Raw genomic sequence first — 16,718 nt, forward strand, 5'->3', positions numbered from 1 at the left:
CCTTCTCCACCGAGATTTGTGACTTCCTGGTTCATCTCTTCAACGTGATGGCCGAAACGGGAAGCATCTCTGGCTCTATGGCCGAGGCGGTGATATCTGTCATCCCTAAACCCGGGAAGTTCCCCTCTAGTTGCTCCTCCTACCGACCGATTGCTCTCTTAAATATCGATGCGAAATTGTACTCAGCTATCATTGCACGGCGCCTCCAGGACCTAATGCCGGTCCTCATCCACCCTGATCAGTCGGGCTTTATCACTGGAAGGCAGACTCACGATAACTTGCGTCGGGTGCTTCATTTGATTGAAAAGGCCAACAGATTCCGCCTCCCGGCAGTACTGGTGGGACTAGATGCGGAGAAGGCTTTCGATCGTGTGGACTGGGGGTTTTTGTTCCGTACCCTGGCGGCCTTCGGGTTCTCGGATAAATTTATCCAGATGGTCCGAGCGAACTACAGCACTCCCCGCTCCAGGGTGACGGTTAACGGCCACTTGTCCCCCTCTTTCCTCCACTCCCGTGGTGCCAGGCAGGGCTGTCCCCTTTCCCCTCTGCTCTTTGCACTGAGCATTGAGCCGCTGGCGTTGGTGGTGAGGGAGCACGAGGGGATTCGGGGTCTTCCCTTCACCGGGGAACAACATAAGATTTCACTCTTCGCGGATGACGTTCTACTGTCCGTTGGGGAACCAGCCCGCTCGCTCCCACATATCCAGACGACCCTATCTGAGTTTGAGGAGGTAGCCGGATTTAAGGTTAACTTTGGAAAGTCGTATATCCTGAACCTTACACTCCCGCCTGCTGAACTGGAGCGGGTGCGGCTCTTGACCCCCCTGTCCTGGGCGACCGGCTCCCTCTTGTATTTGGGGGTCCACTTGACGCCTACCGTGGGGGGCCTGTTCTCTGCAAACTTCCCCCCACTGCAGACATCCATACGAGCTGATTTATCCCACTGGAAGCCCAAATACATCTCGTGGCTAGGCAGAATACATGCTATCAAGATGGTGCTCCTCCCCAAATTTCTTTACCTTTTTCAGGCCCTTCCCATTCCATTGGATCTAGACTTTTTTAGGCGCCTTAAGACTTTGATGCTCCGCTTCATCTGGCAGGAAGGGCGAGCCCGTTTTTCCTTTTTTACGCTGCGCCGATTACGGTCGGAGGGCGGAGTGGGTCTTCCTGATCTGCACTTGTATTATAAGGCTGCTCAACTGCGAGTTCTTGTGGAGTGGTCCCAGCAACTCTCGGAAAAACACTGGCTGCATATGGACAGGAGTGTCGCGGGTAGGTCCGTATGGGACCTGGCTTGGAAGCCCAAAGGAGATAGGCCGAGGAACGCCTATATCAGTACCCCCACTAGCACGGTATTGAAAGTGTGGGACACAGTCTCTAGCGATGACCGATGGACGACGTTCCCGTCGCCCTTCACCCCCATTCATTTCAATCCGGCCTTCCCCCCGGCGATGCAGGGGGGTCCCTTCCATCTGTGGCGAGAAGTGGGCTGTAGAGCACTTACTCATCTATTCCACGGTACCGTCCCGCTTACCTTCGCTAACTGCATGAGAGACTATGGGGTTCCTCCATCAGAGCGGTATCACCATCTCCAGCTCCTCCACTGGGCTACCTCCGCCGGGGTGGGGGACGCGGCCACAAGGCCGCCGTCTGCTTTCGATGCCTTCCTCCTACGCACTACTACCATGAAGGGGGCCACCTCCTTCCTCTATAAGCTGCTTCTCCAAACGGCGGCGTCCCCTCGCCCACGATATATGGGACATTGGGAGGAACTACTCGGAAGAGACATCGCCGATGCAGATTGGGCGGGCCTCTGGAGGGACATGGCGGCGCACAACCGCTCTGTGGCGCTACGGGAAGCCCATCTCAAAACACTCATGGACTGGTACTTGTACCCGTCCAAATTGCATCGCATTTTTCCGTCATCTTCGGACCGCTGCTGGAGGGGTTGTGGGTTCCTGGGGGATTTCCGCCACATCTGGTGGGACTGCCCGATCATTCGCCCATATTGGGAAGAGATGTTGTCCCACCTTAAGGACATACTTGGCTACCCAATCTCTGACTCACTAGAACATGTCCTCCTCGGGCTTCGAGACCCTGCTCTTGAACATCAGACGAGAGCTGACAAGCAGATTCTTTGGCTCTGTCTCGGTGCAGCTAAACTCACCCTTGCGGCTGCATGGAAAAAAACAGCTGCTCCAGCGATCTCCCTATGGCACGCTAGACTGTGGAGACTCCTCAGTGTGGAACGAGTGGCGGACATCTTTCTGGGCAACTTTAAGAACTTCATCTTTCGCAGGGGCCCTCTGGTCCGATTTCTTTCGCGGGGTTTGCCTTCAGCAGTTTGCCCTCCCTCAGTACGCGCGCTCCATTTGTTTCAACTTTAACTGTACAAAACAGTATGTATGTATGAATGAATGGCTGTCATCACCACGGGGGTGGGGTGGGAGGGAGGGGGGGGGGTTTGTTATTTGATCTGTTGTGCGACACCCCTGGCACATTTAGAAGGGTTGAGCAATTTGGACACGGAATTGCCTGTTTCTGATCTGTCTGCCTCTCATGGCAAGGATTATGATGTTGACTTTGGAGTTTTTATGCAGCACTTTCTTTCGAGACTATTTTGATCTGCTGGCTGCTTGCCTCCTGTGTTATTCTGCCGTTGAGTAGTTACGCTGCAGGGGTGTCGCTTATTGTATTGTTTTTCCTTATTCTCTTCTGGAAAAAACGAAAATAAAAATTTTACAAAAAAATAACTATTAGAGCTGCGCACCTCATCAATGTCCTGCTGACAAGTGGTAATAAACGACTAGGACTCATTGTGCACAAGCTGCCTGCTGATGCCTTTATTGGACCTGCAGCATTCAACAGGACAAACCACAAAAATTTTATTGGCAGGGGGACATCTGGGTGGACTCTACCACAGAGAATTGGCCTCTTCTTTTCTTTGAACAAACATCGTTCACAATATAAATATTACCAAGCATACTAATGTGTTCATAATTATATTACAAAATCTTTGATGGCAGGTGGTAATTGGATGCTTGGAATCAAAATGGACTGGGGTTAGGGCCATCGGGTCAGTGTCCTAATTAGAAATGTAAATGACAATGCCTTTTATTTATGTTTTAAAAACCAAAACATAAATAAAAGGCATTGTCATTTATAATGCCAATAGCTCACACTCGTGTAAATGATAGGTGAGTGAAGGTGACCTGCACTAGATAGAACGCTGAAGAATCAAAAGCTTATTTTAAGACGGAAAACTGTAAATAACATCGCCTTTTTATGACCCATGTTTATTATACGAACTTTATTGCCGCCGTGGAGGAAGAGCAGGCTAAAGTAATACAATCTCCCCAGAATCCACTTGGTTTGATGAGATATGGAGTCAGCTACTTGTGTTCTTGTATATAGTTTTATTTTAAGAGAAAGGGCAGGCATTGGCGAAAACTCCCGAACACATATCGTGAAAGTCATTATGGAGAAATGCTGTGCAGATGTAGTTTCACAAATCCCTGGTATATTCAATATGAACTTGGTCTTTCAGTCTGCCTGCTTCCTCTCTGTAGCTGCTGACTGCTCTGAATTTAGTTTATCAACAAGAGGCTGTTTCTATTTTCTGAGACTGCTTTGTGATCACTTTAGGGCTGCATGCAATTTTTATGACGCTGTTGTTCCTTTTCCGTCACATAACATTAAAGTGATAAAAAGCAGAGTAAAGTATATCTATGCACACGGCTCGTTTGGAAAAAATCAATTTAGTTCCACAATTAAACAGGCAGCTGCTTCACATTGCTAGAGACAGTAGAAGTGACATTGAAGAGCATTTCAAGCCCGATGATATCTCAGGGCTGAGCTCCGTCCTTAGCCTCTCAGTAGCGTTGTTGTTGGCACTGAAGGGCGAAGGGCAGGGAACAAGGTGGAAACTACTGGAAGTAAACAGGGCTTGCAGAGCACATGTAGCTCCTTTATGACTAAGGTGACCAGATGGCTCCATGTACCCACTGGCCAGCACTTTTTCCATTCCTGGTCTTTTCTTTTACATACCTTTGTTGTTAGATGTTGTGATACAATTGGCTCAAATAAAATGAACCAAGACTACAATCCCCATAATGCACCGATATGTAGGTTACCCTACTCATAACTCTGCAGATGTAGCAAGTCTAGAAAATAAGTACTAGCCATGGAACACAGCTGGCAGACCTGCTAGATCTTCAAGAGTGTGCTATTTTTGAGAAATGTGACAACAATCAAACCTAGTAATTAATAGTTGCCAAAAGGATGAGTTTTTGAAAATCAATCTATATTGAGTAGCCCAAGTAATCAAAATGAATTTGGGCTGTGTTGCAGTGATTAGAATTTTGTTGAATTTACTTAAATACTGATTTTTCACCTAGCAATATTTTAATCACTTATTTATGTCCGTCGAGTGGTACTCGTGAAGTAACAAACTCTAAAGTCTGAGGACGAGCCATAAGCAACGCTATGATTTTCAGTTATGAAGACCAGGATGTGCAGTTAAGGCCTCAGAAGGTGTATATGGTGTGTCACAGACCACTCTAGTCAGATATAACAATGATGCCATATCACTTAGTGCAGTGTTTAATTTGAGCTAGTGGTTGCAGCACCAAGCATAATGTGCTGCATGGATAAATACTTATATGGTCCCAAAGGCGAGACCGTTTGCATTGCAAATGCTTGTTATTTCAGTGATTTCTTCAGCTGAGCTGGTCTTGCTGCTTTTGTCTGGCCAGACAGCTCACCCCGGACGGATGGGTAGAGAATGGGAAGCCTCGAAAAACACACAACCAAACTGTGTTACTTCGCGCAAGAGAAAGAATCCCAAACAGAGCCGATAAAAGCGTGTGACAGTGACATCAACAACATGACATCACCTACCGCAGCATGACGCGCTACAGAACTAGGACGTGACGGTGTCACCACGTGCCATTGCGTGGCCGCCGTTGCTAAGAGTTGTTCCTCTAATAGGAACTAGTCACTACCCGTCAGGCGCTGAGGCTGAGGCGCAGCAGTGCGTTGGCAGGGCTGGGAGCCGCCGGCAGTGTGTGGCGGCCGGTCTGGAGCGCCCTGGGAGCCCAGCCAGGTGAGGGGACAGTGACGCCAAGCGGAGGGACGGGACGCCCCCTCGACCTTTCCAAAAGGGACAGGGAGTACTGCCAGGGCTGCTGTAGGAGAGTCTGATGTATTGAGGGGATGGATACCTGTTTTGCGGCTAGAAAACCCGTGAGCGATAAGGGAACCGGGGGTATTTTCTAGCAAAGCAGCAATGTGTGGATGGGAAGCAGCGATAGTGTGCGTGATGACGACTTCACCCCTTCTACTTTCCAGTATAGTTGTCAGCCCTGGGCTTTAAATGGGATAACGTGATGCATTCTGGGTGTTGTAGTCTTGGCTTCCTTCCGTTGAGTCTCAAACTCTCTATCGTATATGTATGATTTGTGGGTTTAAAGGCTTGTACTGGAAAATGTCCCAAGCGACAAGAAGTGAGGTGGCCACTCTTCGTGCAGTTCGGTACTCATGGGGACACTGTTATAAGCGGAACTGTAGCGTTGTTGAAAGGAAGCAGGGGCTGTGCGGTAGATGAGTCGGCGAGCTGTATCATAAGATCAACATTGAGGCCCTGTATAATAAGGGGATCGCTGCATGAAGGCATGCAGAGGAGCAGGCACTCTGGGCTTCAGGGGCCACCTCAGGTGCAGCACTAGGGAGATGCTGTGAATTCAGACAGGACGTTACATATGGGGCGGATTGGCGCTTCTCTGTGTATAGCGAATGGTGGTCGGTGATTTTTGGGTGTGTAATAAAGGGTACATACGGAAGAGCCTATGTGGGCAAATAGGTGAGCAGTGGATTTGTGTAAACAAGGAGATCACGGTGTCCAGTGCATGCAGTCAGGTGGCACAGTGTGTGAGCAGTGATTAAAGCCGAGAGACACTTAAGGATTAGTGGCACTAGGCCAGGTTTCTGTTTCTGGGGCGGCCGTGCAGAAGTATCATTAGGGCTGAAAATGCATGCTGTGGCTGGGCAACATTTAAAGTGACATTTCGTGAAGTGGTGTGCGCTGCAACTCTTTTATACACTAAGAAATGTAGCTGATTTGGGCAGGTCTATAAATGTTAAACATCTCTGGTAGTGTTAGTTTATTTGGATATTATTTCTCTTCTCTCCAGATTAATTAAAGTTGGCAATGCCCATTAGCCAAGTGATTGTCTAAAAACCTTTTTTTCACATTGCCATAGCTTCATGCTGGCAGGGATACTCGGAGCATTGGGTATTTCTGCATAGTGTGTTGGAGGGAGAATACTTGCTCATGGAATATGAAAGAGCAAAACTACACCAACGAAGTTATAACTTTGCCTATAGATGTGCGTTCACGGAAAGACATTTACATCATGTTTATAGGTGTCGACTAAGCAAGTATGATATGAGGCCATATGAGAAGCCATATACTTTGATTAAAAATATATAATATTTATTATACATGCAGCCCACTAACAAATATGAAACTAGTACATTTTCTTTCCAGACAGCTCCATACTTAGCAGTAAATCATATCGTAAATCATACGTTCTTATATAGCGCCTTTTCACCGTAAGGTCTCAAGGCGCTTGCTTTGGGAACCCGTCCTGGCCTTTCCCTGCGATATTACCCCTACTGGGCATCCCCAAGGTGAAGACCAGGCATCCCATCGCGGTGGGGCCGTAGTGGAGATTAAGCAAGCTATTGCCCAGAGTTGCAGAGTGTGAACCCACGATTCGAGTAGGCACCGAGGCGAGAATTATTGAGTCTGTGGACATTTTGAGCTCAAGACCCTGCCGCGTCGGGGATTGAACCCTGGTCCCGGGTCTGACCTCTGCATCAGGGACTGCCTCCTCTAACCGGTGAGCCACACTTCTCCACTACTATTGTCATGTGGTCACAGGCATTACTATTATACAGAGTTTTTAATTTCAGTGCGGAATACAAAAGGTTATAGACTATAAGACTTAACACAGATTTCAAAGAAACGGAAGTACATAAATAAAGATGCTAATAAAAGGCAGATAATGATGTTTTACCAAACACTTTATCATGAAAACTAACTGGCATACCACAAACTGGTGAGATTCACTACTTCTGAGTGAATGAATGCAGAATCTTGTATAGCGCACGGCAACTCAAACAAGAGTGTCCCGGCGCTAGAGGTTCAAGCATGACAGGACCCAGAAGCAAGACTAGTTCTTAAAAAGCCTGGATTTGTGGTGTTTCTTAAAAGCTGTTAGATCAGTAGTTGCTCACAGGGAGGCAGGAAGTTGGTTCCATGCTTGAGCGCCCAGAAACCCAAAAGATCTGGCCTGCATACGGGCCAAGCATCCTTTGGGGATGCAGGCGAGGTCAGAGGAGGAGGATCTTAAGGCTCTGGCTGGTGTATACCGGCTAGCAAGCTGATTGAGATAGCTGGCCCCCTTGCCATGAAAGGCTTTGAAGAATATCACCAGGGCCTTGAACTGAATCCTTTACTTCACTGGGAGCCAGTGTAGGGACTTAAGGTGATGAGCCATGCCAAAGCAAGTGCCTACCTGTGCTTGGACCTGGGACCAGATCGAGAGGATGTTAGCTGTGAAAATGCTTGATTCTTTACCCATAGTTTGGGCTGCGAGAGCGGAGACCACTCCCCAGGCCACAATAGACTAAATTCCTCACAGAAGGCAAGTCGAAAGAGGCAATCTCAGATTTGTCAAGGTTTCATTTCAGCTGATTAGCCTGAAGCCAATTAAATACCTTCATGTTTTTGTTTATGATGGGTTAGTCATTACTTCTTGTAACTTTCATCTCCACTAATATCTTTGACTTTTCACGTAACAGATCTATAATAACTTGTGCTTGTTAAAACTGTTTCTGCCATTTTATAGCACCCTAAATAACAAGCACTCTTTAGAGCCCACTCACCCATGCTCAAGTTATGAACTGCACAAAGAAGAAAGGTTGACATGCCCCTGCTGGTATTCTATACAGCTGTCTAGACATTAGCCAGGGTGTCTGTAGATGTCATACTGACACATACACCCAAATAGGAAAGTGCCTCTTTTGACTTGGTTACCCCCACTTTGTGCTTGGTGCAACTTTCGCTGAAAGTTTACTGGGTTCCTGCTAACCAAGTCACCAGTACCAGTGTTCTTTCCCTAAACTGTACCATTGTTGCACAATTGGCATCCCTTTAGGATCCCTGTAAGTCCCTAGTAAGTGGTACCTAGGACCTTGGAACCTAAGAGGGTCCCTAATGGTTGCAGTATGAATTGTGCCATCCTAAGGGACCCCTCAGCAAGCTCGTGCAAACTGCCATTGCAGCCTGAGTGTCTTGGTGCAGTGAATACGAAGAGTCGACATGGCACATATCCCTGTGTGCCATGCCTACCAAGAACTGCATGTGGTGTCAGTAAGTCACCCCTACGGCAGGCATTACAGCGTAAGACTGGGTGCACTAGACCATGTGTGGGCATATCAGCCGGAGTGGCTATGTGCCAGTGATATCTAAGCTCATCCATAGATATTACAAATGCACAGAGAAGCCATGACGAGTACATGGGATGGACAGTCGTGATTACAAGTTCCCCAACTACAGGATTACCTCATTGTACCCCAAGGAGTTTGGCACCAAACTCCTCATCTTGATTAACTTGTGCTGGACTTATTAACAACTGCACCCAGCGATCACCTTAGAGGTGCTGCCTGAAAGCCTATAGCCTGCTAGTGTGTTGACTGAATGGTCTCGACCAGTCAGCCACCCTAGACCGGTTTCCGACTGCTTAAGGTGATAGCCTTCGCTCTCTTTGGCCAGGAACAAAGCCTGCTCTGGGCGGAGGTGTTCACACCTCCTCCATGCAGGATGTGCATTCCCGGGCGGGAAGCTTCAAAGGCCCTGCCGTCTGTATGTGACCCAGACCTCTCCCGGTAGTGGAGATGCCTACCCACTGTTCTTACTACACTTTTTGCTGGCAAGACAGGTGGAAAATTAGTAAGGCTAGGAAGTGTGCCCACATTCTGCCAGATTCCAATAATGATTCAGCGATGGTCCACCGAAGTCAAACGGTTAAGAACCACTGGCCTAGAGTTTTACATCATACTTCTGATATTTGTTGATGCAAGGCATATTTCAGCAGATTTCAGCACTGATGCTGTCAGTTTAAATAGCTTATTTTGTTGCTAGGTTATCATTCAATTGAAGTTGTAGGGCAGATATGTAACAATGGGTGTAGGCCCTCTAAAACATTGGCAAAAAGCGTGGGTTTGTCGGAAGGAGAGCAGAGGAAGTGTGAGTGGAAGTGGAGTACATTGTGTTCTGCACTGAACACTGAGATTGGGGCGGGGTGGTGTAGGCCTTCATACCACGGGATGAACAAGTGCAGCGGTTGTGGTGAGGTGACCGAGGTGCATGTCAGGCTCAGTAGGACTATACAAACTTGATTGTGCCTCGTACCTTGTTTTAACATTCATTCGGCAGAGGTCGTGCCTCATGCACCCATGCACCCCTGCCCTCGCCAATGACAATTTCTTCTCTTTCTTAGGTTTACTTTCTGTGCATTCAGTGGTAGCTGCGAAGATCCTGCCAACACAAATTCGTGATGTTCCTTAGTTAGAGGCACTGCTCTTCTGGTTTATACTTTTCACATCTTGTCCCCATCTGTGATGGCTTCTGATGCTCCTGAAGAGCTGTGACGGCTCTTCGGGTCCTGCCACCAGCAGTGATACCTCCCTCCTTGTTCAGAAGGTCAGTCGAATCTTTCACTTTAACACTGTCAAAATACACAGGTTTTGGGCATCTCCTGGATAATTAAAACACATAGATTGATTGTGCAAAGAACCAAATATTTGAATCCCTTCCATGTACAGAATTCTGTGTGATGGGCGCATTCATGAACATATCATATGTGCCAATATGAAATACATACATGCTGCTATTACCAACCCTAACTTTACTTTAGGCTCATTTCACACAGGACTATCTGCTAGTAATCCTGTATCATCTCATCCCACGTTTTTGCATGCAAATAGAACCTGGAAGTCTAGTTCAGCAAGTTAGGCTTTTGGTGTGTCCATTGTTACTAAAAAAGGATCTTCCATTCGGCTATTAATCTACTTCTCAAGAAGTACCAGTGCATGGACTTTATTTTTGCGTCCGTCTAAATTGTTTTTTTTTTCCCATTCAAACTAAATAACTTTTATTTGAGGACGGTCACATTTAGTTGTATTGCATCAGGCATCCTTGTCAGATTGTATTCATTGGTGCAAACTCCACCGCCACCTTTTGCTCTGTTATTTGTCCACATTTGTACTGTCTTAACAATACATAATACTACAAACACAAGAGGACGCTAGGATCAATGTACACATTGCCTGCATGTTTTTGTTTTTTAATTACAATAGTAGAACAAAGTTCAAGGCTCTTTTTACACGGGTTAATCCTGCTTTCTGAGACCACAGGGTCGTTCCTAATTATTTAACTCTTGATGATAATTTTGTCAGAAAAGTTCTAGACCCGTCAATAGGAACTGTCAGTGGATTAGAGTGTTCCTCGGTAACCTTGTCAGCGTGATACTTTTTAAACCTGTTCTGCTTGGCGTGCTGTTTACAGGGCTGTGGACTTTTATAAAATATCTACTTGCCAAAGAAACACAATGCTTTAGAAATACCCTGCCCTTTAAAAAAGAAAAAAAACTTTTCTCTTTTAGTGCTATTCACTGAGGTGACAAATTATGGCAGCATGCTCATTATGTTAGTGCTCTGATAGCTTCTCTGATTATGCTCATATTATGTCGGGGATTGAATTCTAGCTAGGCTTTGATTTTCCCACCTTTCTGCAAATCTATGTAACGAGGCTGAAGTAGGTGGTAATGGATGGAATGCCCTGTGTGTCTGCGAACACCCACCAACTTGCATGTCCTCTCCAGTCTCTTCTCACACTAAAAAAGGTTAGAAGTTTACCCCTGACAAGGGCAGAAGTAGAAGGTTTTCCATGGTAGGGGCGGGGGAAAGGTGTTGAGTGGTCGTCGTGTACATTTTCCCAAGAGCAAATATAACGTATTTGTAGAGCGAATGCTCACCCTAGGGTTGCGTGGTGCTGAACTAAAGATGTTTGTTGCCAGCATCAATGGTACTCGTTTTATCAACCCTGGAAGGTTGGAAGGTTGAGTGGACCTGCTGGGATGCGAACATGTGACCATGTTTATTTATTCATGTGAAAGTGGAATTCACAAAAGTTTGTTAAGAAGTACTATTTCCATGCATACTTCGGTAAAGTTTTGCGAATTCCTGAAAGTCGTCCATCTGCACCATGCACCTTTCTTTAAGAATTGGCCCCCTAACTTATTTTCATGTTACTCATTATTGCTTTACATTGATTATCCCTTTTTTTTTTTTGTTAAATATTAACATGCATCAGAATATTTTACTAAACCAGAGAAATGTTATCTAAAGTTGTGCAACAAATAGTAAAACATTTTTCCAAGCTGCAATTTTTTACGTGTACATTTTATTTTAAAAGCCAAAAAATAGCAATCTTGCTTTATGGCTTTTTGCATGTAATCAGGGAGAATTCTGTGAACTTTTGAAGTAGCCTCAAATTGCTAAGTTTTGCAAACGGGTATACATGCTTTTGTACTGTAACCTTGTGCACTTCTAGGCCATATCTCACGGAATTTCCTTACATTGTTGGCCTTAATAGTAAAATCTTTGCATTAGTGAATCCGAAATTTAAGCTTGACCATTTACACAGACATAGAAGTTTTTCTTTAGAGGTAGACAATCCTTTCACAGGTTGCTCCTATAAGCTGCATCCTGTTCTGGTATCTTGTGGGGGGTTACATTCGAAAGGATGATCTTTTGATTCTTTTCTTTATTTACTCTTTATCCATGCCACTTCTCATTTTCCCTTATGTTTGCTTTCACAGTTTAGGTCTTATAAGAAATCTATATAGCTGCTGTCTTTCGTCAAACTCTATGAAGGTTCTTTAGTTTGCTGGCTTCTCTTCTGCTTTTTATCCACCTGTTTAGTCTGACACTACATGTGTAACAGGTATAAGGCCATCACTCCTCCTAGGGAGGAGGGACCTTTTGGGACTTGAGGTTATGTGTAGAGTGTGCTTCTACGTGAGAGGTTGTGTTGTTTACTGTATCCAGACACTGACTTTCCCACCAGATATCTCTTTACACAGATAAATAGCTTACACTCTTAATTACTACGCCATACTCAAACGCTCATGTGGAAATACTTGATATATATACTGGCTACCCGTAAAAAAGAGAACTAAATTCAAGGCTTAGCAGTAAATCATATCGTAAATCATACGTTCCTATATAGCGCCTTTTCACCGTAAGGTCTCAAGGCGCTTGCTTTGGGAACCCGTCCTGGCCTTTCCCTGCGAGATTACCCCTACTGGGCATCCCCAAGGTGAAGACCAGGCATCCCATCGCGGTGGGGCCGTAGTGGAGATTAAGCAAGCTATTGCCCAGAGTTGCAGAGTGTGAACCCACGATTCGAGTAGGCACCGAGGCGAGAATTATTGAGTCTGTGGACATTTTGAGCTCAAGACCCTGCCGCGTCGGGGATTGAACCCTGGTCCCGGGTCTGACCTCTGCATCAGGGACTGCCTCCTCTAACCGGTGAGCCACACTTCTCCACTACTATTGTCATGTGGTCACAGGCATTACTATTATACAGAGTTTTTAATTTCAGTGCGGAATACAAAAGGTTATAGACTATAAGACTTAACACAGATTTCAAAGAAACGGAAGTACATAAATAAAGATGCAGATAATGATGTTTTACCAAACACTTTATCATGAAAACTAACTGGCATACCACAAACTGGTGAGATTCACTACTTCTGAGTGAATGAATGCAGAATCTTGTATAGCGCACGGCAACTCAAACAAGAGTGTCCCGGCGCTAGAGGTTCAAGCATGACAGGACCCAGAAGCAAGACTAGTTCTTAAAAAGCCTGGATTTGTGGTGTTTCTTAAAAGCTGTTAGATCAGTAGTTGCTCACAGGGAGGCAGGAAGTTGGTTCCATGCTTGAGCGCCCAGAAACCCAAAAGATCTGGCCTGCATACGGGCCAAGCATCCTTTGGGGATGCAGGCGAGGTCAGAGGAGGAGGATCTTAAGGCTCTGGCTGGTGTATACCGGCTAGCAAGCTGATTGAGATAGCTGGCCCCCTTGCCATGAAAGGCTTTGAAGAATATCACCAGGGCCTTGAACTGAATCCTTTACTTCACTGGGAGCCAGTGTAGGGACTTAAGGTGATGAGCCATGCCAAAGCAAGTGCCTACCTGTGCTTGGACCTGGGACCAGATCGAGAGGATGTTAGCTGTGAACTCAAACGCTCATGTGGAAATACTTGATATATATACTGGCTACCCGTAAAAAAGAGAACTAAATTCAAGGCTCTCTGCATTGCCTATAAAGCAATTCATGGGCAAGGTCCAGCTTATTTGAAAGACTCCTTCTGTCCTTACAAACCTGCCAGATCCCTAAGATCCTCAACCGCTGGACTCATGCAGGTTCCCAGGACGAAAAAAGTCTCCTAGGGAGACAGATCCTTCATAGTTACCACCACAAAACTATGGAACAGTCTTCCTCAGCACATTAAAGCCTCCACCTCTCTTCTCTCTTTCCGCAAGCAGATAAAATCTTGGCTGTTCACGCAATAACTCCTCTTGGACCAGTTCTTTCACTCAGCGCCGAGACACCCACGGGTAATTGAGCGCTTAACAAATCGCCTAAATAATAAAAATAGAAATGAGCCCTATCTATGTGGGGAGTAGTAGAAAGATAAGTTTCTTTCGGCAGTAATGCAAAAACCTTTGAACCAATACCCCATCTCAAATGAAGAAAGGTGGCAATGTATTGGATGCCTTGGGTGCAGAATACTAATTTGCAGACAGCACCTATGTAGCAGAGGCAGCAGCAGGGTGGGCTACCCACATGCACGTACATACACCACTCTTACAATAAAGGCAGCAGCAGCAATCTATCTCTCCCTCTCTCCCATGGGAAGGGATGTGGCAGTGCAAGCAAACTACAAGTTACACTGGCTGCAGCAGTTCAACTCTTTGTCTCGCTACTTCCCCTTTGTCTTGGGCAGGGAGGGGAAGTCTGTGCTAACTGCAGGCTGTCCCTGAAGGGGAAGCACTATTGGCATGAAGCAGCTGTAGTGCAGAACTGAAAGAGGCACTGCAGACTTACTCCAGGCGTACAGCATAGAGGCAGCTTCCATCCTGCATAAGGCAGGTAAAAAAAACTGACCGCAGCTCACCTCAGATTCGAGCCCACTACTCACCCATATAACCCAGATTCCTCTTATGCTTTCTTCCTTTAACCTGGCCCCATGCGACCTCTTTCCTTTTCCATCCCCCTCCTCTGCTGCTCCCCACCCACCCACTCGCCGAAATAGTAGCCCCTCACCTGAATGAAGACTGTGGTGGAGCTGCATCCATACTAAGGAAGGAGCACATTAGAAATCCAGGTTGGTGCGATGGGTAAGGGGATCTTCACTCACTACTAGCGTGGAACTGATTGCTGCAGGCTAAGCTTGCATCACTCCCATGGCAGGAGTAGTGATATATGATTCTCATGTATTCAAAAGTAAAGTAACGGAAAGCAACAGTTTGCAGTTCTCTTTAACGCACAGTGGCAGAATGACATTTCTTTGTTCAGAAAATTCCATATCAGATGATCTCAGATTGGTTGAAGAAATATAAGGCTGAGCTTGATGTTATGGTAACTCTTCTGACTTGAAGAGGGGGGGATTGGAAGTGGGCGGGAAGGGAGCAGTATGACTGGGAATTAAATGGTTTTCCATTGCCACCCCTTTTAGTACCTCTGCTGTATGTGCTCATCTCCTACCTTCCAGCCTTTGGTATGTTAGATCTCTCCTTGGAGTGCCACTGCTGGCCACGCGCCATTGAGGAATGCTGCATCTTAAGTGTCCAGCATTAGACTGTCTGCAGATCCAACATTGATTCTGGCTTGAGCCTGTAAGGATGTCTATGCTACCACTATGCATAATGTTTGTTTTACTGTACATGCGGAAAGATGGACGCACACTGTGGAAAAGAAAGGCGTTGTAATACATCCAGCTACTTCTACTTACTAGTATTGCAAGCAGAGCATTTCGCCACATTGGGGCTGAAGCTCCAGCTAAGCCATTAGCCAAACTGTAAAGATGTTGCAGTGCTACCTATTGTTTATATGGCTCTTCCTATTAGTTTAATAGATACACAATTACCGCTCACTTGCCGCCGCATGATCATACAATTTACTTCCCGCTTTATGTACATCAAAAGCTTTACAAATCCGGTTTGAGATTACGCCACACATTCCTGTTTAGGACAGTTTGTCATGCAGCTGGCACCACTATGGTCTCCATCTTCTAATAGGCATTGCAAGTTGTAGTCTTCAATACAACTGGGACTTGTATAGGGTATATTTGTCTGACAACCTTTCAGAAGACCTCTTGAGACTGGTGGCCTAGCTTTGAGATCATATCCGGTCTTAAGATCTGAACCCCTTTCTGCCAGTGCCCTGGCCATACAGGTTCCATGCACCAGTGGTGTCCCACCAGTTATGGTCTTGTACAATTTAAAGGTCTTCGGGGCCTGAAAAATACATAAAAGTGGTCAACACTGGCATCATATGCTTAATGTAAGGACCAGACAATGGTGCTTCAGGTCAGTTTTTGAGAAGGTCGATTTCCAATTTATAGGCTGGGACATCCCTGTCTCCAAACAACCACTCATTAATAGTAATGAGCTAGAAAGCCCAATAATAGAACTTAAGGCCTGTTATTCCCTGTCCATTGTCATAATGTGGACAGGGAATATTTTAGGAAAGAGACCCGGGCGAGGGGCCCCTTTTATTCGATGACCCACCACTGCCCTGTTGGAACTTCACAAGGAAGCTCCCCTGACAGGTACTTTACACTGTGATCTATGGAGGGCTGCGGTGGCTCCTATTGCAATTATTCCAAAACACAATAAGCCAGCAACTGAATGCCCCTCCTACCACCTAATTTCTTTGATTAGTATTGAAACTAAAAAGGCAGCAGCAACATTATTGGTGAGAAGGCGAGCCAGAGTGGTAAATACACTGGTCCATTGTGATCAGAACAACTTTATGCTGGGGTGATCACACACCAATGCTTATGAGGGCACCACATTACTCTCTCCAGTGCTGACAAACTGATTGGACATTTTGCCTTCATTCTAGTGAACTTCAAAAAGGCACGTGATAGAGTAATCTGACCCTTTAAGTTCCAAGCAGTAAAAAGTGATTACTTCAACCAGTATGGAGGGGATGGAAGAGGTGGGACATGGGAGTAGTACCTGCCAAGACATTTGAGAATTTTTTGCTTCGTGATTAATAGATTGCAAAAAACACAGTTGATGGACAGAATGTAGAACAATGTCATACATTCACCCCAGTACAAAGATCTGGGCCTAAATCCATCGTTTTTTTGCACTCCACACCACCCTGGGTTAGACACTGGCTATATGCAAATCAGCTCTGACCCTGTGCCTCATGGGAATAGTCCAGTCCGAACTACCAAGCCATGTCTTTCCCAGACCGGAATCAAGCATCCAAGGACAGTTTCTGGCTATCAGCCTTCCTCAGCCTGGATAGCTTGACTCCAGTGGTGTGGAGAGCCTGGGACTCACGTCT

At 46.0% G+C, this 16,718-nt stretch overlaps 1 protein-coding gene across 2 annotated transcripts in view; it reads left to right on the forward strand.

The window, feature by feature from the left end:
* The first annotated feature begins 4,998 nt into the window (after positions 1-4,998).
* CLCN5 (chloride voltage-gated channel 5) overlaps positions 4,999-16,718 on the forward strand; it is a 393,445-nt gene continuing 381,725 nt past the window's right edge. The window contains exons 1-2 of one of the 2 annotated variants that reach the window (XM_078663825.1): positions 4,999-5,104; positions 9,567-9,769. The gene's annotated coding sequence lies outside the window, so the exon portion shown is untranslated. The remainder of the gene's footprint in view (positions 5,105-9,566; positions 9,770-16,718) is intronic. The other variant, XM_078663826.1, reaches the window with a different exon arrangement.

This window comes from Lissotriton helveticus, chromosome 10, assembly GCF_964261635.1.
Source record: "Lissotriton helveticus chromosome 10, aLisHel1.1, whole genome shotgun sequence".
Taxonomy (NCBI): domain Eukaryota; kingdom Metazoa; phylum Chordata; class Amphibia; order Caudata; family Salamandridae; genus Lissotriton; species Lissotriton helveticus.